At 48.3% G+C, this 24,728-nt stretch overlaps 1 protein-coding gene across 14 annotated transcripts in view; it reads right to left on the reverse strand.

Moving 5' to 3' along the window:
• si:cabz01090165.1 (LRR and FN3 domain-containing protein) overlaps positions 1 to 24,728 on the reverse strand; it is a 286,173-nt gene that overhangs the window by 122,836 nt on the left and 138,609 nt on the right. For 12 of the 14 annotated variants that reach the window (XM_036131571.1, XM_036131567.1, XM_036131568.1 and 9 more), the window contains one exon: positions 17,687 to 17,795. The exons of the other annotated variants lie outside the window; for them this stretch is intronic. The gene's annotated coding sequence lies outside the window, so the exon portion shown is untranslated. The remainder of the gene's footprint in view (positions 1 to 17,686; positions 17,796 to 24,728) is intronic. 14 annotated transcript variants of the gene reach the window in all.

Raw genomic sequence — 24,728 nt, forward strand, 5'->3', positions numbered from 1 at the left:
CCAGTCAGGTCACATTAATATGCTCAAACTGCCGTTCTGTCTTACATTTAAACAATGGAAACAAAGTCATCGGAGCAGATAGTTAAGAACAGCAAGTGTGACATTAGACTCTCTACAACAGTGTTTTTGAATTAAAAATCATTCCATCACAGATAACATGGTAAAAAGTAGAAATAAGAAATAGAAAAAATAAAAAATTCAGATCAATGTGATCATTTCTGCTGCACTTCTGACCAGCAGCAGGACCATTGTCCTTTCTCAGCAGACTGTCAGGGATGTATGCAGAGCTTCTCCACATCATCAGCTCATGTTATCAGAGTTTATCCACAGTCATGTGAAAACCTTCTCAGTTCACCTGCAGCTACTTTTCTGCTGCACCAGACTGGAAGACTGACCAACACTGGTACAATCAGAAAGCTGATTCATTTCTCCATGATGACCGTGAAGTTGTACGGACCTACCAATATTTAGCAGCTGGAGCTAATTATTGGTAGAAATAAGCAACATTATGCTCTTAAACAGCAGCTGTGGTTCCCTGAGTCCCTGCTCCATCAGCCTCAGCTGTGGCCTTCATCCTGAGTCTGATGTGAGAAGGGACATCTGGCCCCTACCAGCCTTTACTTCCACAAAGCTCGCCCACATTTCCTGCATTGAAGATCTTTGGAGCAAGAGTGCTCACTCCCTTCCTTTTTTGCTTCACCAGGACATAAAATCACTTCCGTTGGGCATCTTCCAGTTATAAAAATCTCTGTTCTATCTACAGCCATGGGAAAAGACCGGCTTTAGGAGGCTCCAAGTCATCGCCCATATTTGGTCGTACCTTCCTGTTTTAGTGGCTGTGACTCAAAAGCTATTCCAAGGCCTTTGTTGGGCAATGGTATAAAGCTTATTACTCCGCATTACTCCAGACCTTTTGAACTGAGAAAGCTTCCGGGAGAGAAAGCGAAACGTCTTCAACTACAAAAACAAGTCCAGTTGCTTTGTTTTTTTTACTTTTTTTAGAATGACCATGACCTGATGACTGAGAATCTTCACCAGCATACTGCAATACAATTATGCGGAGATGAGCGCACCATAAGGTGGCGCTACCGAGCTCTGTTTGCTAACACCAGCACACAGGTCAATAACAGACTCATGGCACCAACCCAACCTTGTATCACTCTTTGGTTACAAACTTATATATTCATATTTATCAGAAATATATTTCTGTTCACTAGCTCGGTTGGTACGGTGTCCAACTCTCATGCAGAAGGGTTCAAACCCTGCATGGGGCATATGTGTATATGCATATATAATGGATTTATAACATCATCCAGTGTTGGTCCTTGGGCAAGAGCATTAGAGCTAACTGCCTACATCTTATACATGATGAGAGCACATAAACAGAGACCGTCAGCAGGTGAAACAAGGTCTGCGTCAGGTGTTCAGGAACCAGGACACTTTGACGACAAATGGACAACTGGAACATGAAGGCAATGGATTCAAGAAGACAATAATGCACTCTTGGAATGCTACTACTCCAGCAACCCTAGTCACCAGGGCTATGTGAAAAGACTGTGGGAAACAGTTAGTCGCAGTTTGTCTAGACTAACAAACAGCAACTGCTGTTTGTGGATGTTGGATCTCTAGGAATGTTTCATTCCTAGAGATCCAAGAGATAGTTTCACAACTAGAGCAACGGGGAACCAAGACACAGGTCAGATAGGGGAGTTGACATCAAGCCCCAATGATGCAAGAACAACTGAATGAGAGAACGTCTGACCTAAGAGCTAAGATCATGGCTAAATTAGGAACCTGTTAACACCAACACCGATTTGTGAAGATGAGTGAAGTGCCTACAGAGGATCTGCTAGATGATGTGAACACAGCACAAGTACAATCCCTACTGTGACTATCACAGAGACCAATGAGCTGATATACAATACAGCACTGGTGATCCTTTAGATGCTTGGCAAAGGTAACATTAAGAGTGGCCGTAATGGACAAAGTCCACCATGGAAAAGAAGGTTGGAAGCTAAAATCAATGGAACACAGAAATGAGTCAGCCAATTGTCAGAAGGGTGCATCTAGAAAGGGAATCCCCCAGAGATACAAACAGAAGTGCATACCTGAGGCCCTGGAAATTGACATAGATGCCAAGCCTTGGCTGCCAGACTGAAGAGAAAGGAGATAGAAGCCAGAAGAATGAACAGGCTGTTCTCACTGGACCAGGTAAGGTTTACTCCCAGTGGCAGGGTAATAACACACAAGGCAGGAGACTGAGCAATACTGGCAAGGGATCTGGGAGAAAGAAGCATCACACAATGATGCACAGTGGCTAATGGATCTAAGAGCAGACCACGATAATCTTCCTGAACAACGTCCAGTGAACATCACAATGGCAGACATCCAATAGAAACTCTCAGGTATGAAGAACTGGACAGTACCAGAACCAGATATGATCCACATGGCTGAAGAAGCTGACGTCTCTCCATGAACGCCTAGTGGCACAAATGACCCAACTGCTGACGAATGGGACCCTGAATGGCTGACAGAGGGTAGAACAGTCCTGATAATGAAAGACCCCAGAAGGGGACGGCCCCTACCAATGGCTAGAGAGGCTGGACTGAAGGACATCCCTGAAGCTCTGATCATAGCAGCACAGGAGCAGGCTTTCAGCACCAGAGCCATAGAGGCCCAGATCTACCTGACCAGGTAAGATCCCAGGTGCAGGCGATGCAGAGAGGCCCAGAAACCATCCAGCATCTCACAGCAGGATGTAGGATTCTGGCAGGGAAGGAACACATGGAACACTATAACCAAGCTGCTGGTATAGTGGACAGAAACATCTGTTCAGAATACCTGGAGACCCCCAGGTCAACATGGGAGTCACCTCCCAAGATGGTGGAGAATGACAGAAGATCCTGTGGGACTTCCAGATACAAACAGACACAATGGTAACGGCCAACCAAGCAGACATTGTGATCATTGATAAGCAGCTGTGGTGATGGATGTGGCCATCAGGATGGAAACATCAGGAAAAAAGAAAAACTGGAGAAATACCAAGGGTTCAGGGAGAAACTAGAAAGAACCTGGAAGGTGAAGACTACAGTAGTGACCCGTGGTCATCAGAGCACTCGGAGCAGCAACCCCCACCCTGGAGAAGTGGCTCCAACAGAAACCTGGAGAAACATCAGACCATCCCAGTCCAGACGATCTAAGGAACAGCTAAGATCCTAAGAAGATCCTCAAGCGGCCAGGCCTCTGATAGAGACCCCCCCCCCCCAGCTGATGCATGCCTGACTGCTCCACTCCAGAGGAGGAAGGTGTTAGCTAGGCCTAACCCTAACCCTAGATCAGCCTCCCTGTGTCGGCTCAAACAGTAGGCAGCCGCCGCTGAAGCTGTCCCGTCTTCAGCCTCACAGCGGTTACTAAAAAGGTGAGCTGATATGTCAGAGGATGGTCTGCAACCCATGATGGCTCCACTCCTGAAGGACGAGAGCATCACAGAAGAGTTCAAGTCGGGATTTTTGGTCAAACGCATCTAAAAATAACTTCTGTACCAACACAGAAGGTGGCGACTGCAACGCTGTCATTACCTGGAAGTTTGTTTCATCTCTAAATGCTGTCCAAATTTATTTTTAACACCTCGCTGGACCAAGCCATAGTGCCAGCATGCTTCAAGTCTGCCTCCATCATTCCGGTGCCGAAGAAACCTTAAGTCACCTGTTTCAACGACTACCGGCCTGTTGCACTGACTCCCATCATGATGAAGTGCTTTGAAAGGCTGGTAAAGGAACACATCGTCTCCAGTCTCCCATCAACACTCGACCCGTTCCAGTTTGCCTACCGACGGAACCGCTCCACTGAGGACGCCATCTCCTCTGCTCTTCACCTGAGCCTGGCACACCTGGAGGAGAAGAACACGCACGTGCAGATGCTGTTCCTGGACTTCAGCGTTTAACACCATCATCCCACAACATCTGGTGGGAAAACTGGAGCATCTGGGCTTCAGCACACCCCTACGAAACTGGCTGCTAGACTTCCTCACCAACAGACCTCAGTCAGTCCGGGTCATCAGAACACCTCTGATGTCATCACCCTCAGCACGGGCTCCCCTCAGGGCTGCGTCCTGAGCCCCCTGCTGTTCACCCTGATGACACACGACTGCGTCCCCAGGTTCACCACCAATCACATCGTGAAGTTTGCAGACGACACAACGGTGGTGGGCCTGATCAGAGACGACAACGACCAGGACTACAGAGAGGAGGTGGAGCAGCTGGTGGGCTGGTGCAGAGACAACAGCCTGATCCTGAACGTGGAGAAGACGAAGGAGATCATCGTCGACTTCAGGAAGAACCAGCCTCACCACGCTCCACTGCTCATCAACAGCTCAGCTGTGGAGGTGGTCAGCAGCACCAAGTTCCTGGGGGTGAACATCACGGACAACCTCACCTGGACTGAGAACACCACGTCACTGGTGAAGAGGGCAGAGATACGACTGTACTTCCTGAGGAGGATGAGGAGAGCCCACCTGTCCATCCTCACGACCTTCTACAGAAGCACCATAGAGTGGCGCGGGTATGCTGTTCTCTGCTGCGGTGCCGCCGTGAAGACGGCTCCCAGCGTCGTACATGCTGCTGCAGCGAGCTCCCCGCCACACAGCGGTCCATGTGGCTTTGTATTTTGGTCCCACGGTGTTGAACTGTCCACCTTTGGTCAGCTTGGCCTGATCAAAGGCTCGTTTGACGGGATTTCCTGATATGGTTGTAGCCAATCAGAGCAAAGCCAATATCAGCTATATGAAATGGTTTCTACGGTGAAGTCATGGTTCCTTAAAGAAACCAGAGAGTCCAGGCCTAACCGTAGCTGCAGATCATTCCGGCACCATGGGCCAAAGCAAGACAGACTCATCTTTCCTGACTCTGCACACCAGGAGCACCTTAAACTGCAGCCGGCTCTCAGACTGTGTGTGTTCTGCAGAGCAGCGAACGTGGGCTAAATATATGATGGCAATTTTCCTAAAATGGCTTTCTATATGAAAATATGCTTCATTCTAGGCACATTGAGTGAAGAAATCCAGCGAGGTTATATAAAGTCCAGCGGTCCTGTTATATGCTGCAGCAGGGTAAACTATTTGCACACCTTTCATCCTCGCAGTTTGTCTGACTTATTCATGCAAACGCACAGAAAGTTCCCTTGTCTCTGAACTGAATGTCTCTGCCTGATTTCACTGGAGCATTTAAATCAGGTGCTGAGGACGATCCGCCATCTTCAGCTTCTCAGGACGTGTTCTCGGTTAATGCATTTGAGGTCTGGTTGTGTCTGCGTGTGAATCTGTATAAATTTCATTATAGTCACACAATGACAAAGATTCTTGACGGTAAACTGTACTTAAAATGTCCTCATTGAGAGGAACGTGGAACTGGAGTCAAATTCCTTGTTGTATGAAGCAAGTCTGTGATTAAAGCTGATTCTGCTGAAAATGCTGCATTAGATGCAGCTGATATTTAACAGACACAATGACATTTGAACTACTTTCCATTAAAGGAGCCGTATGACTCCATGATACTCAGTAAACGTTCCCCTCTTTCAGTGTCTGGCAGCTGCAGAGGCACAGGGAGACGTCGGCCTGTCGAGCTTTAATGAGCTCTGACTACACAGCAGTCCATCGCTGTTGGCACGCAGAAAGCAAACTTGCTTTTATGTGGACTGACCCGGGGTTCCAGTAGTCAGCCAGTAAGCCTCTGCCCGGCCAACGCAGCGTGAAATCCAGACCGTCTCTCTGGGCTGCAGCACCAAGTATCACCGTCTGCCTCAGTGCCAAAACTGCAGCTCAGACGGCTCAGACAGCCATGGGTGGAGAACCAGTGAGCCGCTCTCTTAAAGGGCCACGCCAACACGGCGTCAGTGTCAGGGCGAGACGTTGGTGTCTGCATGCATCGTCTCAGTTAGGGCGAGGAACATTTTCAGAATGCATCACTTCATCACACGTCCACCTACCTCTGATGAAATTCAGCATGAGCCTGTGAACCTGCTGCCTGACGGCATGAATACCTCAGCCACCCCACACCGCGATGCAGGGATGAGGCCAGATGAAATGTCATCAGGCTTAAAGCCAACACCAGCTTCTGTCAGAGGGACACCTGTGCAGGTGTCTTTGTGGGTTCTGGGGGCGCGCAGCTGAGCAACCTGGAGTTAAGGAGGCTGATCCTCCGAGCGTTCCCAGTCGGCTGCTAACCAACGACCGGCCCGACATGGAGATGCACGGGCCAGATCAGATGAAGGCCCGTCCACACGGATCCGGCTCTGACGGGAACAGACTTCTCCAGATTTATCTGAGCATGCCGGAGGAAACGAGTCCATGTGGATAAAAAGCTCTGAAGCATCAAAACCAAAACTGCAAATGTCTGAAATAACAAACAACCAGCACCAAGTTTAGTTCCCTTCGATGAAGATCGGTTCTGGACCGGTTCCAGAACCAACAGGTTGTACTTAGTTTGGTGACGGAACCAGAAAACACACTTTTACTGGACCAACTTTATTTATAAAGCGCTTCAAAACAGCCATCAGCTGGAACAAAGTTCTGTACGTCAAACACATCCGTTGAGAAACAAGAAGAACAAGATTAAAGATGCTTAAAAGAAATCAATTTAAAACTAAAACTAAGTCTCCAGTGGTAGAAGCCAAAGAATAGCAGTAGGTTTTCAGCCGGGTGTTAAAGCTGGCCGGTTATTCCGTACCTGAGGAGCAACAAGAGAAACGGGCCGCCGCTCTGAGCTCAGACCTCCGTTCCTCCAGGAGATGCAGCCCAGCTGACCTGACAGGGCGAGTAGTGAGGTCAGAGAGGTAAGGTGGGCCTTCAGACACTTAAAAATGAGAATAAGAAGTTTAAAATGAGCTGTGAAATGCTCTGGGAGCCAATGGAGCGAGGCCAGAATGGGTCTCCTCTTCCCTCCATTCAGGATATTTCATCCCAGCGCTGCGTGTAACATCACTGAGACTTAGACAACTTTATTCTGTATGTACAGAGTGCCCACAGAACCAAATGTCGTTGCATAGAGTCTACAACAGTGTAATGGGATTTCAGGTGGAATAAGGCAGCGTTACAATTCAAAGTGCAGCAGTGATCAGATGTAACAGTGCAGCAGAAAAACAGTGTGCAAGAACAATGTGCAGAGAATGTTCAGCCATTGTTTATATGCAAAGATAATGGTGCAAAAAGGCATTTGTTTGCAAAAGTCAGTGACCCCCCCCCCCCCCCCCCCCCCCCCCCCCATGGACTGTTTTCCCTGCTGCCCTCTGGGAAGAGGCTTCCAGCATCCGCTGCAGGTCCACCAGGTTCTGCAACAGCTTTTCCCTGCTGCCATCAGACTGCTGAACTCTAACTGGACTCTGCATCACATTTGCATCATTATGTTGTACTACCAACATGGGTAGTGCAACATAATGGTTATAAAAACCCATTTAAAGTACATAACTGAGCGTTTACTGCATTTCTGCACCATATTATGTTGCACTGCACTGAACTTTTTCATACTAATGCATTTTTCCACCTTTATTTTTGCACCATAAACATGGTGGAATATTCTTCTGCACACTTTTAAAAACAGCAATTTTTCATCTGCATTGTTACATTCTTGTCACTGCTGCACTTTATATTGTAATGTTATTTTATTCCAATTGCAATCTCATTACACTGTTGTAAACTGCAACGAAATGTCATTTTGTAAACACTGTGCGTACAAAATGACAATAAAGTTTGTCCAAGTCTAAGAGACAAAAGGGACTGGCAGCATGTCTCTGCTGCACCGGGGGTCTGGTTCCTTCACCTCTCTGATTAAAACCCAGAGGACCACACTCTCCCTGTTCTCCATGTCCTCCCTGTCCCCCTGTCCTCCCTGTCCCCCTGTCCCCCCTGTCCTCCCTGTCCTCCCTGTCCTCCCTGTCCTCCATGTCCCCCCTGTCCCCCATGTCCTCCCTGTCCCCCTGTCCCCCCTGTCCTCCCTGTCCCCCCTGTCCTCCCTGTCCTCCATGTCCCCCCCTGTCCCCCATGTCCTCCCTGTCCCCCTGTCCCCCCTGTCCCCCCTGTCCTCCCTGTCCTCCCTGTCCTCCCTGTCCCCCTGTCCCCCCTGTCCTCCTGCTGATGAAGGACTGGAACCAGGAAGTGAAGGAGACGCAGCAACGGGCTGCAGGGTCATGAGTCTCTTACACCAAATGCTTCCAGGGACTCAGAGCATCTGAAAGTTCTCACAAACGTTCTGCTGCATGAATGGAAATCCTTCCAACAGCAAATAGTTTGAAAATGAACTGAGGTTTGATCCACTTTGAAAGATTGGATGAAAGTCAGGAGAAATGAAACGATCAATAATGTGTGAGGTTAAAAACTCACACTGGTGAGTCTGAGAAACTGTAGCTGATGCCAAGGTGTGACTTAGAAGCAGTTTGTAGTTTTTATGTAGCAAAGCTTCTCCCTCCTGATGGAAGGAGGTTGTTCTGAGAAACAAGTTCCTGCATCATCTTGAAATGCCAGCGAGGAAACAGGAACGTTCTCCGGCTGTGAGCTCTGTGCGGCCAGCTGAGCATCAAAATGACGGGCAAAGCAAATTTCAGGGTCAGGAATAGCTCAGGCTGTCAGAACATGCCTGTGCAGCACCAGAAGCATCGGTTCTGCAAGCTGTAAATATTTAGCCCTGCAAGGACGGCCAAAGCAAAGGACAAACTCATAAAGGGTGGTGTCACAGTGAAGGCGCTAACAATCAGAGGAACTACAATCCCATCAGCCACTGGGAAGACCTGAGGGCTACAGAGGCGTCCCGGTTCCAGCATGGATGTTCAGTTAAATCATCTGCAAAGCAGAACGCACTGAATGCCGGCCGGCTGGCATCCTGGATTTGATCTGAGAGGAGAACAACGGCAACATCACCGCCCAGAAGGAAAGCCTTTCATTTATTCATTGTTTACACAGAAAAACCTGAAAAGTGTGGTCAGCTTTTATTTTCAGACCCCGTCAGTCAGAACAGCAGAACCTTCTGGCCTCAGATGTTCTTCAGAGAACATCAGAGATCATCCAGCATCATGGAGGCCAGGGAACCAGCTCAGAACGTCAGCTAGCATAAATCGCCACTGTTAGCCTCCTTAACAGCTTTGCTACTAATTACAGTTTGCTTAAACATGTTTGTCACTTTTCGCTTCACCATTTATTAACAGGGAACATTAATGTTAATCTAATGGTATTCTGTGAAATTTAAGATTAACTCATCAAGCTAATGATCACATGACTCAGAAGTCCCCTACACTAATTTACTTAAGATAATTTAACCTCATTCCACGTTCTTTAAGATGAACTTTGGTTCTTTAACTCAGATCTGCAGTGAACCAGGATTCACTGAATCATTCTGATATTTTCTTTTGTTTCTTTTGTGTGTAAATAGTTCCTTAGCTTAGCTTCTTTTTTATCTTTTGCTTAGTAGTTTAGTTAAGTTTCACTAGCCTAGCAGAGAGGATATGTTGATTGAAATATAGTGTTAATTCAGATAAACAGCATTTTTATTGATGTTCTCTGGATTTTATTTATTTCTGTTAATAAATTCTTGAACTTGAAGAGAAGGTGTCCCTCCTTTATTCTATGTATGTGAGTTTAAAAGATCGCCAGTTCTCCATTCATCCCTTTAATCTATTGTCCTGATATCAGCTGATTGGTCTGATATTCACCAGACATTACCTAACAGAGAGTTATTTATTAAACATTAAATAACTTAAAGCATAGGTAATGCCACACCATCATGATAGTCCATTTTTTCTCAAAGTGATCTGCTTTTGGATCCTGATTATGTTTCATTTGACTTCATGGTTCTGAACCATAAAGGTGAATTTTGGGGCTCCATTACGGCACAGACCAGACTAAAGTCGGTACCGGTACCAACCCGGGTTAAGCTTTTTAAAAGGTGCAACGTCACGTGGGTTTTATGATTTAAAGTCTTTCTAATGAGAGGAAAGTGTGCCAGGATAAATGTCTACTGCCCCTCCCCCACCTGTTGCTGTGCACTGCCAGTAATGTGCCTCAAAGGAAGCTGGGACATTCTTCCTGCTTACAGAGAGAAACGGCTGATGCTTCAAACTCTGCAGCAATCAGTAGAAAAGATTTTAGCAGCGATAGAAAAAACTGATCAGATCTTGATAAAACCTGCATTTTAGTTAAAAAAGGAAATATTGTGAAAGTGAGGAATTATAGACTTCCCGGTCCAACATCAGCGCTGATGGATCCATCATCGGGCTGAAGGAGGGGGGGGGGGGGGTGGCGTCACGTTGGGCCGGTACCTGACCCGCTGATTTCAGGTCCAGCACATAAATAAACTGCTTAAAGTGAAGATCTTTGGCCAGGCTGGTATAAATAACGCTGAGCAGAACTGCAGCCACTCAGCAGATAGAGACGTTTTTAATAAATCACTTATCTCTCTTCCACACAGTCACTCCCTCTGGATCCACATAACAAACTCCTCAGATGTTGGAGTTGCTGCCAGTTCAACCAGAGAAACACATTTGGCACAAGGACGGATTTTCCCCCTGAAATACTGAGACATGCAGCGTTAACACATAAACTCACCATTCATGTTTTAAAAAGATGATTTTGTATAAAAGGTTAGTAAAAGTCTCCACCTCTGAACAGCAGGGAACTAATCTGACATGAAGCCAAGAAGCAGCAGAGCTGGCGCCACACAGCAGCTAAATCTGCTCTTTTAGCTACTCGGCCATCTTGGCAGGAAAATCCAGAAAGCTCAGATCCAATTAGAGAAGTCTGGTTTCATGAGAACGATGCTGCAGCAGGACGAGAACGACAGAAAGGAAGCAGAGAGGCTGCTGATTGATTTCACTAACAGCCTGTTTTAGGCGTCTGAACACAGGCAGCAGGAAAACGAGAAGAGAGGACAGAAGCAGCGATCCCAGTCAGAGGAAGTTATCAGAGTCCCGTGTTTACAGCTACCTACAAGACGATAACCACGGCAACCTGCCGCCGGGGAGATTTAGTGCTTTCACAGGGGAGCGTTAATCCATCCCAGGATAGAATGAGAACACCAGCCGAGCCACACAAACTCCATCCCTTCCTCACAGGGCCTCCAGGACAACAAAGCTCCCCGTTAGTCTCACACAGCAGCAGAAACCGATTCAGACACAGAGCGCAGCCTGCTGAACGCTGAGGGTCTGATAATTACAGCTTTACTCTCATTAATCACAGGCAGACAGGTCTGATGAATCAGGAACATCAGCAAGACGAGCGTTAGCCATCCCTGCTGCCGCGTCTCCCACCTCCACTGGAGAGCAGAGATCCTGCGTGCAGGACGGGACTCACTGGGACCTCGTGCTCTCAGCTCTGAGCAGCATTTTATCATCGCTCCTCATTACGGTTTATTCTGCTGACGCTGCAGGAACTACTGACCTCAGCACAAATAAGACTTTTAGAAGGTAAAACCAAAACTATCCTCTGCAATGCAGCCTGCACCTTACAACCTGCAACATACAACCTGCAACTTAAACCCTGTAACCTACACATTACAACCTGCACCCCTCTGCAGACGACTGACCACTTTAAACGGCAGGAACGGCTGTAATCATCATCGGTTGAGTTCACTTGGTGTTTGCAGTTCTATCATCGGTAGCTGGTGTAATTGCTGAAGAAGCACTATTAAAACTGACAAACAGGAGCTTCATTTCACAGCACAGGTTACAGGCAAGGTTTTCATCTCTGACTCTCACTCTCAGCAGACAGTGGAGTGAAGTTGCAGCTCACACAGGATCATGTTAGAAAGCAGCCAGGAATGTCAATTCATTCAAGTTTTCATCTGAAATGTGGGTCCAACCGTCCACAGGACGTGTGTCCACGGTATTTCTGTCCATGTTGGACCTCAGACAGGTTTCACACTTTCAGGTTCTCCTACAGGGAGCAGAGGGAGAAAGATGGTTTCCATCCTTCTGCTGAGTTGATATTTCTCTGAGAGATGTACCGATCAGGCTTTTTCTAGCTGGCATGGATTTCTGGGTCATTTTAGGTCTGACCTGCTGATTCTGGTATTAAACTAATCAAATTATGTGTATTAAACAGGAGCCTGTGCTGCAGGTTATTTAACAGAGGCTGTTAAAGTTAAATTCAGCCATCAACAATGCAGACGACTGTCCACTGTGGCTTCATGCATGCTCAGTATGAGGGATTGCTGCAAAGCCATCAACAATGCAGACGACTGTCCACTGTGGCTCTACGCTCTTTCAGGAGGAGTGAATGCTGCTTGGAGAGACTTGATGCAACCTGCTGGGTTTCCTTAGAGAGGAAACTTTCTCACCAACCTGGAGGATCTGATGGAGGCTGACTTTGGGAAGAGACTTGAGATGATGGGATGTTAATTCAATCTGAAAAACTCAGAGAAAGAAATGGCAATTAGAAGAATTTTATTGACACAATATTTTAAGTCTTTGGCGCTCAGACCTCGGCAGGAACATTAATGCTGAATTATACTTTAATATGCATAAGTAGATGTATGAGAACAGGAATATTTCCCCCCGGTCTGAAACTGGTGGTGGAGTGGAGATAGAAGAAGTTTGTTCAGTCCATATGGTGATCTGTTTAAGATAGATGTCCAACTTGATAAACACCGGTTTGCATGAACTGTCCATGATGAGCAAGCATGAAGCGACTGTGGAGAGAAAAAACTCCCCTTTGGGAAGAAACCTCTGGCAGAACCGGGCTCAACCGGGCGGGTTGAATCGGACATCTGATTCGAAATCCGACATGATGTTTGCGCTTGCTGGTTAGCAGGCTGAGACGTGGATTTGAAGTTGCTTTTAAGATGAGCGTGGGATGCTGATTGGCTTCATGGAGGTGCGGTTCGTAGCTGATTGGCTCACATCAGAGGCGGATCGGCCTCTGATTGGTTGGAGGCAGGCGATGAGTTTCTTCAATTGAACTTGCGCTTTGGCTTCATGTTAACTGGTGCTATATGAGCAAAACTGAATTGAATTGAATTGAATTGTTTAGGCATCAGAGTGAGGACCACTTCATGGGGCTTGCAGTAGAAAAACGGCTGAACTGACTGTTGCAGTTTGGAATTTGTGCCACTAGATGTGGAAACTTCTTCAGCGCTTAGGGTTGAACCCAAATGTATATTTTAATGACTGGAAGGATCCTTAAACATTGACAGAGAATAATGCAACTCCATTAAAATCCTTTAATGATTGACCTTTGACCCCTCAGCCAGCTGATTATTAGAAACACGTCATAGAAGAAACGCACCAATCAGCTAAATTGCAGAAATATAATCGGCAGATCAAACGCTGAAGAAACAGTTTTTCTCTCTGGTCATTAAATGCACCACAGCTGGGAACAGCCACTACCTCCAGTCCCTAAATGCACCTCACAAGTTTTCTACGCTGCTTAATGTTTAGTTTTATTTTCAATTAGAGAAGACAGAGCAGAGACACAGAAAGCACAGAAGCTCACATTGACCCAGGAGTACTTTCTATGTTAGATGGTAATAGAGGATGATCTGCCTCCCCTGATGATGTCACAGCTAACAGAACACCAGACCAGGAGTACCTTCTAACAGGAGCAGGCGCACACACACACACACACACACACACACACACACACACACACACACACACACACACACACACACACACACACACACACACACACACACACACACACACAGGCTGAGTTCAATCAGTAGTAAAATATCAATATAAAAATAGAATTGAGGGGAAAAAGTTTGAAATGAACCTAAAACGCTGCAAACATCCAGCCAAGATTTCCTATTTAACATCTAATACTTGCAGATTCTCCCACAAATGCAGGCTTTATATTCCGTTTTCAGGTGTGACGAACAGATCCAGTCTGCAGGAAACCAGCCGGTCAGCAGGTCTGCCGTTCCCGACACGTCCCAACACACAAAATGATTTGATGAACTGCACAGATGAAGGGTGGAGGTGCACTTTCTTGCCTAAACACCTTTAAAACCTTTTTCTGATAAGTTGAGGCTATAAAATACATAGATTTGTAAACTCTGCTCTTTACTCCGCTGCACAGCAACCCGCCCCAGGCCACAAACCCAGAACCTTTCCCTGTGACTCCAGAGCCGGAGTCACACCCCCCGTAGGGAAAGACGAGGCCCTGTGTCTCCTTTAGGCTACGGGCGTAACATGGCAGGAAGGGTCTGAGCGACCTCCTCGCAGCTCATAGGTGTCTGTGTATGACCTGGAACCGTTTCTGAAGCTTCAAGGATCAAGTTCAGTACCAAAGGATTTTAAAGGGTAAAACTTTGTGTTGTGTTCTGCAAGAATCAGGAAGCATGATGGTCGGCCGTGTTAAATAAACCCAGGGAAAGGTTTTCAGGACAGAAACTTGACATGTAATCAGAGTGAAATGTTGCTAAAAGCAAAGGAGCAAACAGCAGCGGCAGCGGCAGCGGCAGCAGCAGCTCCACCCTGCGCCTGCTTCATGTCCCCGCCCTCGCGCTCATTATTGGCGCCCTCATCCCGTGTCTGGACTTCCTATTAAACGGCTTGTGACCATTAGGCCCGCTCAGCTCCTCCCTGGGACGTTCAGACCTGGACCTGCCATCTCTGGGAGCGCTCTGTCTCATTAGGGCGCTGCCTGGACCGCAGCAGCCTAAATTAGTCACGATGCAGAAGCCTTGGATGACACGGAGCTGTTTCTGTGCATGCAGCAGCAGAGTGTGTGAAAATGACGGAGTGTGAGGCGTGCGTTCTGATGCAGGAAGAGAACGCAGAGAGCAGCTGCATGCAGGTGGAGCCTGGCCTCAGTCGGTGTTTGTTAGGAGATCTATAGCTACTTAATGAGCCTATTTGCTCAGCAGAGTTCCTCCAACAGTTCAGCTGCAGCAACAAACTAATGTGGCCATTAAGGCGGCATCACTTTCAGTCTCTGTCTGAAATACACAGGCAGTAGTGGCCATCTAGCTTAGATGGAGGGAGTCTGCACTGGAGCCTTTAGCTGATGACATCATTTCCAGGCTGTCTCAGACCTCCACTGAATGATGTTGGAGCTCCTGGTTCCTCCTCTGACACCTTATGCTTCACACGATGGAGCGTTATCTGCAGCCTCCACAGTCCATCCCATAAAACACATTTTCTCTGGATGCATTAACTTCTGACGGCAGAAACTTACAATTATTTAAACATCTGCCACAAGCTAAATGAACCGAATTACTTGGAATATTGCACATTAAATATGGATGGAGGTCTTTAGTTCCCAGGTTAGCGGCGCTGTGTTTGGGTTGTGACAGCAGTATGTGTAGGAAAAGCACCAACAGGCTCCAGAGGCATGCTTTAAAGCTGTCCGCCTGTAGAAGAGGGTGAAGAGCGTGTTCCAGGTTATGTTGTGACTAACATCTGGTTTTAGATCAGAGGAGCTCTTTAGACACTCATACTGCTGGAAGACTTCAGCCTTTGGCCTCAAACCCACAGACCTCTCTGATTCCTTAGGAACACCATGCTGCATCAATCTGAAGAGCAAGGAACGTGAAGCATGGGTCACCAGAACCTCTGACAAATCTGAAAAATGTGGCTTACATTTCTATGCATCTGACACAACTTAGAAAACCTGGATGATGGTGGCAGCATCATGCTGGGGGAATCTGGTTGTCCAGCTTCTTCTCCACTAGGATGATTATTTATGGGCCATAATGTCCTGATATTGTATTTTGTTATCTTGTGGTGGTGTTTTTTTTATTGTTCCTGCCTCAGGACGACAGATGTAAATTAGCATCTATGCTATAATCTGGCTCATTTACAACCTGTACAAGAGTATATGATTGTTCATTAATGTGCACTGAACTGATTAAATAAATAAATAAATGAACTGATCCTTCCAAGTTTAAATGTCTGAGAGAAAAAAGACAAAAGTGGCGACAGGAAGCGCGTTTCCTTCAAGCTGCCGTTGCCTAGAAACCAACAAACCCAGGTAGCACACGCTAACCATCATACCTGTTCCAGCTCAGTGGACCGGAGAACCGGAGAACCGGAGAACCGGAGAACCAGCACTTCCTTCAGCAGACAAGCCCAGTCATGTCCATCTCTGTGAGGACATTTGTCCAAAAGCCAAATGGAACTAGTGAGCAGTGCAGAGGAAGCCGCTCAGCCACGTTCTGCTCTGTTCATCAGCCACAGACGCCCTGAAGGAGGCCCTCAGACTCCAGGTCTGACTCCAGTTCAGACTCCAGGTCAGACTCCAGGTCTGACTCCAGGTCAGACTCCAGTTCAGACTCCTGGTCAGACTCCAGGTCTGACTCCAGGTCAGACTCCAGGTCAGACTCCAGGTCAGACTCCAGGTCAGACTCCAGGTCTGACTCCAGGTCTGACTCCAGGTCTGACTCCAGTTCAGACTCCAGGTCAGACTCCAGGTCTGACTCCAGGTCAGACTCCAGTTCAGACTCCAGGCCTGACTCCAGGTCTGACTCCAGTTCAGACTCCAGGTCTGACTCCAGGTCTGACTCCAGTTCAGACTCCAGGTCTGACTCCAGGTCAAACTCCAGGTCTGACTCCAGTTCAGACTCCAGGTCTGACTCCAGGTCTGACTCCAGGTCTGACTCCAGGTCTGACTCCAGGTCTGACTCCAGTTCAGACTCCAGGTCAGACTCCAGGTCAGACTCCAGGTCAGACTCCAGGTCAGACTCCAGGTCTGACTCCAGGTCTGACTCCAGGTCTGACTCCAGTTCAGACTCCAGGTCAGACTCCAGGTCTGACTCCAGGTCAGACTCCAGTTCAGACTCCAGTTCAGACTCCAGGCCTGACTCCAGGTCTGACTCCAGTTCAGACTCCAGGTCTGACTCCAGGTCTGACTCCAGTTCAGACTCCAGGTCTGACTCCAGGTCAAACTCCAGGTCTGACTCCAGTTCAGACTCCAGGTCAGACTCCAGGTCTGACTCCAGGTCTGACTCCAGTTCAGACTCCAGTTCAGACTCCAGTTCAGACTCCAGGCCTGACTCCAGGTCTGACTCCAGTTCAGACTCCAGGTCAGACTCCAGGTCTGACTCCAGGTCTGACTTCAGTTCAGACTCCAGGTCTGACTCCAGGTCTGACTCCAGTTCAGACTCCAGGTCTGACTCCAGGTCTGACTCCAGTTCAGACTCCAGATCAGACTCCAGGTCTGACTCCAGGTCAAACTCCAGGTCTGACTCCAGTTCAGACTCCAGGTCAGACTCCAGGTCTGACTCCAGGTCTGACTCCAGTTCAGACTCCAGCTCAGACTCCAGGTCTGACTCCAGGTCTGACTCCAGGTCTGACTCCAGTTCAGACTCCAGCTCAGACTCCAGGTCTGACTCCAGTTCTGACTCCAGTTCAGACTCCAGGTCTGACTCCAGGTCTGACTCCAGGTCTGACTCCAGGTCAGACTCCAGATCAGACTCCAGGTCAGACTCCAGGTCTGACTCCTGGTCTGACTCCAGTTCTGACTCCAGTTCAGACTCCAGGTCTGACTCCAGGTCTGACTCCCAGCATCCTCCAGCTCGTCTGGTTTGATGAATCCAAAGGACGCAGAGACACAAGGACCAACTCAGAAAGACCTGAGTGGACATCTTGGTGCAGAGATGAGCCTAAAAACAGTCTGACTACCTCCCGCCCCCATGATGACCAACCAGAGCTGGAACACACCCAGCTTTCCCAGCATGCTCGGTGATCCCAGACCGGTGCCGCCTACCTCTCAGTCTCCTCCCAGCTCAGCATGCGCTTCTCTCTGGCTTAGACCGGGGGTGCAGCAGAAGCTCCTCCATGCGAACCGTCAGCTGTCCAACGGTCTGTCTGGTTCCCTGCAGAGAAACACACGTTGATCAGAGCGGAAGGCTGTCGGCCATGAAATCACACGCCTCCAGTCTGCGTCATGATGTCTGTGTCTCTGTGTCTCTGTGTCTCTGTGTCTCTGTGTCTCTGAGTCTCTGTGTCTCTGCATCACACAGAGACACAGAGACACAGAGACACAGAGTCCAACACCGCTCAGGTCCACCAGAACAGCAGAAGAAAATGTTTTATCTGCTGCATGTTATCTGGCTGTGAAACACTAAAGCAGAGTTTCTGTCAACCACACTAAAACATTTTACTTTATAAAAAAGCACCAATGCTCCACACAAAAGAACCAAACGTTCTTCTTCTAGAGACGCTGGATCCAACAGTCTCCTGGTGGACCAGCTTTATGTCCAGCTTCACTTTAAGGCCATCACAGACACGCTGGAGTCTGTGTCGGCCACAGCAGCCTGCAGAGTCTTTAACTGATGCAGGGAACTGAAGCTCCACACCACCACCACCACCAACGTCCTGATGGGAACCTCCACCTGATCAGGAGGAGAAACTTCCCCCAGAGAGAAGTTCTGTTCAGCTCAGGGTTCTGATCCAGACAAGGAGGACAATCTCTACCTGACCTACCTGGTCAGCCTTCACCAGACTGGACCTGCATGTAGAAGACCTCTGCCCTGTAGAGACCCACTGCTTTCTCCACAAAGGAAATTAATAACAATAATTGAACTTTATTGATCTCACAATGGAGAAATTCACTTCTGCATCTTAACCCATCATCCCTTTGGGGAATGTGGAGGCAGTGGGGATGGAACCGGGTACTTACAACCTTCTCTGAACACAACCGCTCTGCTCTAACCTCCAGGCCACCACTCCCCCAGTCTGTCTCATAATGAAATAATATTTTTTTACAAAGAGGAAGAACAAGGTTTTCTAGCAGCTCTTGTTCTTTATTTTCCTCCTGGTTCTCCTCTCATGGAGGACCAAACTGACAAATTAGGAATAAATGCAGAAATAGATCAATGTTCTATACATATTAATTAGATACTTTGTCATTTCCTTCATTATTTAAGGAAGTGTCATTCATTCATTCATGCATTCATTCGTTCATTTGTTCATTCGTTTGTTCGTTCGTTCGTTCAAATGAACAAAGCAGCAGGGAACAGAACCAGCAGCAGAGAACCAGCAGCAGAGAACCAGCAGCAGAGAACCAGCAGCAGGGTTCCATGTTCCGTCCTCTGGACTGATGCCATCGCTGAGCGTAGAACCCGTTTACAGCAGAAATAATTCCTGTTAAAATGTTTCTGTTTTGATGGTAGAGAACTACAGAACAGTTCTGGAGAACCGCAGGAAGGAGCTCCTTGTCGCTGCTGCCACGGATCATCAGTCTCTTCTAGCATCTCTTCCTTGGCCCATGCTCCTGCAGGAGAACCTCTCCGTCCGTCTCCTCCAGAGACTCGGGCCTACTTGCTAAAGCAGGCGGCCACGGTTTCAAACCGGCACGCTGAGACGTGACGCAGGACGGCGTCAGGGCTGCTAAGAAGCTTTTCTGCCCGGCGACGGTCAGCAGTGTGAAAAATGATCAGCCCATCCTCACATTCCTCAGCCACTGCCCTCCTGTCACACTTTCCAGAGCTTCTTCTGGACATTAAAGCGGGTTAAAGTTTGGAAAGTCAGCTATCCATATCTGTTTCACTTTTCCTGCCATCACCACAAGCTTCTGAGGATTTTATCAGGATTTATTTATCTAAAACACAAAGTTGATCAAAAGAGGAAAGTGGAGGAAAATAATATGATGTTTTACAAACTAGCAAACGCCGCTGGTCACATGTATTCTGCTGCTGGAGGACACCAAGACCTACTTCCTTCACTCTGCTGAATTCTCCTACTGCTCTCCAATTTGCATTAATTACTGTTTTTACATCATATTGTTGCTTTTTCTCTTCATAGCAGCTACACCAGGCCCGGGGTTCTGGCAGCTCTGACTTCATCCAGGGGAGGCAGATCATCTGAGCTTCATCTTCTAGGTGATCCAGCTGGTCTCTCAGAGTCAGACTTTGGAAAGAGCTTTGAGATGACATGATGTGAATTGGTGCTATTTGAATAAAACTGAACTGCATTCAGCCCCCTGTGTCGGCACCGTGTAGAACCACCTCTGGGTTAGGTTCTGTTGGGTTTGTCTGCTCCGGCTCTGTGGAGGAAAGTCTGGAGCAGCTTTTCATCGCTGCTGAGAAACAGCAGGAGGGAACCCTGCAGGAATCTGCCTCTGAGACACTGCTTCATGGGTTCTGGAGAGAGGTGGAGCCGGTTCCACTGAGTCTCAGGAGGACGAGGAAAGTCCTGATCAGGACCAAATGATGAGAAAGCAGCTGGTGAGAGGTTTTGGGGAACCCAGGAAGGAGAACAGAGCCTGCAATGGTTAAAGAGCCAGGAACTGGCAGCAGGACCTCAGCCTGTTTTTATTCGTCCTCTTTTAGCTTCACATTTCAGCGTTTCTCTGGAAAACAGTTTGTGTAGTCAACAAGGCATCAGCTCCTCAGAGCTTCAGTCCAGACACCTGAAAGATGGACAAAGGTCCTCCACTCCGTCCTCCTTTGGTTAAAAGGAAACAAGAAGACGCACATAATCTCAACACGGACGTCAGTCTTTAGAAGGTTCCAAGGGATAAATTACAAAGTTAATGAACGCCTAAATCTCCTCCTGATTCTCCAACAGAAAGCAGCAAATCTCCAATTACTCAAAGTAAATCATAAAGCTGTTAGAGGCAGAGCTTCATTAGTGGCAAAGCAAACTGCTCTGCTTCCCAGAGCTGCAGCCATTAAAGGCATAATTAGCCAGGAAGGCAGCGCCGTCTTTGTTTAGGGGGGCGGAGCTGCAGGTGACGTCTCCACGCCGCCTCCGCTCCTTATGCCTCACCTGAAAGGAAGCCTGCAGAGGAGGTGCGAGGAGACGTCCAGGGGGTGGGGGGGTGGGGGGGGGGGACAGCAGGAGAGCGGAGCTCAGTGGAGGCCTTCAGCCTGGAGAAGCCCAGCCAGGCTGAAGGCCTCCTGGGGGGCCTCAGACATTTGGAGCACACCCAGCAGGAAGCCCTGCAGCTCCTGAAGCACCTCCTCACCACCTCCTCATCCAGCTGCTTCCCCCCCCCCCCCCCCCCCCATCACAGACCCCCGACCACCTGACAGCACTTCCCACGGCTCCCTGAGCTTTTAGCTTCCTGCGGTTGGAGGTTTTCACGTCCTGAAAGCCATAATTGTTTCTGAAGCTGATTTTATTCTGAAAGCCATTAATGATGCTGAAGCGACAGAAATGCTGCTTTAATGGTTCTGCTTTAGATCCAGACTGATCAGCGTCAGGCTGTGGAACAGCTGACAGGAGAACGCTGCCTGGTGACAGCCCACAGATCACAACTAGAACTCCTCACCTGCCCCCCCCCCCCCCAGCAGACAGCCGGTCTCAGCGCAGCGCCTCCAACACGCTCCACGGGTCAGAGCTGCAGGTTCTGCTCCCAGCTGGAGAACCTCAGCTGTGTGTTCTGGTTCCACAGTTCTAACATGGTTCCAGTTCCACACATATAACGATCAATAAACGCCGAGGACATGCTGGAAGGAAAGCAGACCGTCTGGGAACACTTGTGATGTTCTTTTAGTAGAACCCATGAAGGCCAGAGTTAGAGGTGGTGGAACAACGTTCCTGCTGCCAATTATCTGGGAGTTCTCTCTTTGTGACCTCATCATCTCAGCGCTGCATCTTCATCCTAAAGCCTCGCCGACCTCCTCTCCTCGTCACCAATCCATTCTCACTGCTGTTGGCAGCGTGGAACCCGCTTAGAGCCGCTGCTCACGCACGCAGACACACACAGACACACTGAGGTGGGGGGGTGGGGGGGGGTGACCTTGAAAGCAGGTGAGGAGCTGCTGCTGCTGAGGAGGACAGAGGGAGGGACAGGAGGGATGCAGCTGATCTGTTCTGCAGCAGCGGCTGCTGATCAGGGCCGGCTGAAGTCAAGTTAGGGACGACAGTGACGTCCAAGCTGCACCTGTCCTCGTCCTCGTCCTCGTCCTCGTCTCTGAACCTGGACCTGCAACCAGGACAGCTGGAGGATTAGATTCCATGTCAGACTAGAGAGGAGAACCGTGTCTGGTCTGCAGGATGCAGCTTTTATTGCTGCTGCTCTGAGGGTGGAAGCAGCTGCTTCAGACGAGCCTCGACCCAAACACCTGACCAGGTACCAGAGAACCACGCCTTCCTGGAGCCTCACAGGGATCACTAAGGCTGCAGCCTGCCTTCACTCTCTGCAGCTGTCAGCACAGATGCACGGTTAAAGGCGTGAATAGAACCTGCAGAGAATCTCACTCCGTCAGAAACATGCTTCCACTGCTGAATGATTCGTTAACAGTTCAGAGTTAACGAGCTGTGGAGAACAGGAGGAGGTCAGGAAGTGCCTACAGCCTCAGAAACAACTGTTGTTCACTCAATAACTCTGGATGGCATTAACTTGGCCTCTGGTAATAAAGTAAAAAATCTTGGTGTTATTTTTGACCAAGACATGTCATTTAAATCCCATATTAAACAGGTTTCCAGAGTTTCCTTTTTTCACCTCAGGAATATCGCCAAAATTAGAAACATTCTGTCCAGGAGTGATGCTGAAAAACTAGTCCATGCATTTGTTACTTCAAGGCTGGACTATTGTAATTCTTTACTATCAGGAAGTCCACAAAATGCAGTTCAAAGCCTTCAGCTGATCCAAAATGCTGCAGCAAGAGTTCTGATGAAAATCAACCAGAGGGATCATATTTCTCCAATTTTAGCTTCCCTTCATTGGCTTCCTGTTAAATCAAGAATAGAATTTAAAATTCTCCTTCTAACGTATAAAGCCCTTAATAATCAAGCTCCATCATATATCAGAGCTCTGATTACCCCGTATGTTCCTAACAGAGCACTTCGCTCTCAGACTGCAGGTCTGCTGGTGGTTCCTAGAGTCTCTAAAAGTAGAATGGGAGGCAGATCCTTTAGCTATCAGGCTCCTCTCTGGAATAAAAGACTTCAGAACCGACTTGGACTCCTGGTTCTGGTCTTGAGTCGTTTCAACAGTTTTAGTCTGATGACAGGAATCTGCTGCTGTTCTCCTGGTCTGTGGAGGAGAACGTTCCACAGGGTGAAGGTGTGGGATCTGCTGACTGATGAGGTTCAGTCACACCTAACAGAACCCAGCTTCCCTCTGGGGATTAATAACGTTATCTGATCCTTTTCAGGAATAAACACTGATTTCCTCACTAAGTACAGGGCTGTAGAGCATCTCCACATTTGCAGGTTTCAGCTTCTCAGTAAACATTGAGTGAAGTTATTAAAATGACACATTTATCTTTGCGTGTTTAAAACAGAAACAATGAGGAAGAATCCCTGAAGGAAGGAAAACAGGGGGATGAAGAAGGCTGACGGAGAGCCTTCATCTAAACAGGGTCAGCGTTAGGATGAAGTCCTTCCTCCATCTCCTCACGTTCCTCCTGCGTTCCCTCCATCATCACGTTCTGCAGCTCCAGCTCTGCAGTTTAACACATTCTAACATCAGTGAGAGTCAGACTGAAAAGCTGCAGGATGGAGCAGCTGGGGACGCCTTTCTGTTTGTTCTCCCTGTGCATCTTCTCTCTGGGTACTCTAGAACCTGTTCAGGGCGGACCCCGCCTCCGGCCCACTGACCTCTGGAGACCGGCACCGGCCACCAACCTGCAGGGGTCGGTGGTGTAGGCCATCAATTACAGAATAAAGTTTCCCAGCAGACATCTCACTGATCCATGACCACTGGAGGTGTGGAAGCAGCGGCCCGTGCAGAACCCTCTGCAGCAGAACCTCAGGGTTGTTCCTGCAGAGGCCCAGTGGGCTCTGAGCTCACACGTCCTGGAGTCCTGAACATGTCGGCCTCTGCCTGCTGACCAGAGGTGAATCGTTACGTCGGGTTAAGAGGAATAAAACGTTGACGATGAGGAAGCAGAGCTCTGACCAGCCAGAGATCCAAACTGCTTTTTTTGGTTGATCGTCTGGTTTAGACCAGTCTCTACTCTTCTGCTGCTTCAGCTGAAGCTCTTTCCAGGATTCAGGACGGTTCTCTGGCAGCGTGGCTGAAACCAGAGCTGCAGGAGAACCTCCCTGGGAATCGGCTCATCCTGGAGCCACCAGCCTGTCTGGCTGCTGGCCTCCGGTTCTGCTGCTCAGTCAGAGGAACAAACCTTCTGCCGTCGCAGTCAGGAAGTCTCCTTTCACCACAGCCCTCTTTCCTGTCATCTCCAGAGCTAATTGAATCTATTTGGTATAAAATATGAAATGGTAATCAGAGTTTTTACTCCAAAACAACATGTAATTCACTGGGGGAGAAAATCGAAGCTGTTCCGGTTCCGCCGCTCATCAGTTTAATCAGAAAATGTGTTTTCCAATCTGCAGAAGGTTGATATTAAACACAACATTAGCTTGTTTCCACATCCCATTTGTTTCACTAGCTTTACAATGTTCTATTGATCCAACTGCTCAATATCTGCGAGTTCAGCAACAGCTTGCTTAGAAAGGCCGACTGCAGAAGAACGCCCCCCCCCCCCCCCCCCCCCCCCCCCCGCTGGGCGGCAGCAGACAGAACCAGCCGGGTCAGAGGTCAAGTTTAGCCCTAAACAACGCCTTCACATGGAAACTGCTTCTCTTTTTAGCAGAAAGTGGTCTCATAAAAGGGGCTGTGTCTCTTTAAGGCTTCTTTCTGCTGATTGGGCAGTAATGTGGTCAGTCTGGGTCAGTGATCCAAACATGATGTCTGAGAGGAAGGCAGCCACTCAGTTAGCCATCTACTCACTCAGATAATAGGAAGTCAGAGGCAGCGACTGAGTAAATGATCAGTAAATGACGGAGAATGAAGTCTGCTGTAATTACATCCATGGATGTGTGTGTGGGGTGGGGGAGTCAACAGAACATGC

The sequence above is a fragment of the Fundulus heteroclitus genome, unplaced genomic scaffold (genome assembly GCF_011125445.2).
Source record: "Fundulus heteroclitus isolate FHET01 unplaced genomic scaffold, MU-UCD_Fhet_4.1 scaffold_44, whole genome shotgun sequence".
NCBI lineage: Eukaryota > Metazoa > Chordata > Actinopteri > Cyprinodontiformes > Fundulidae > Fundulus > Fundulus heteroclitus.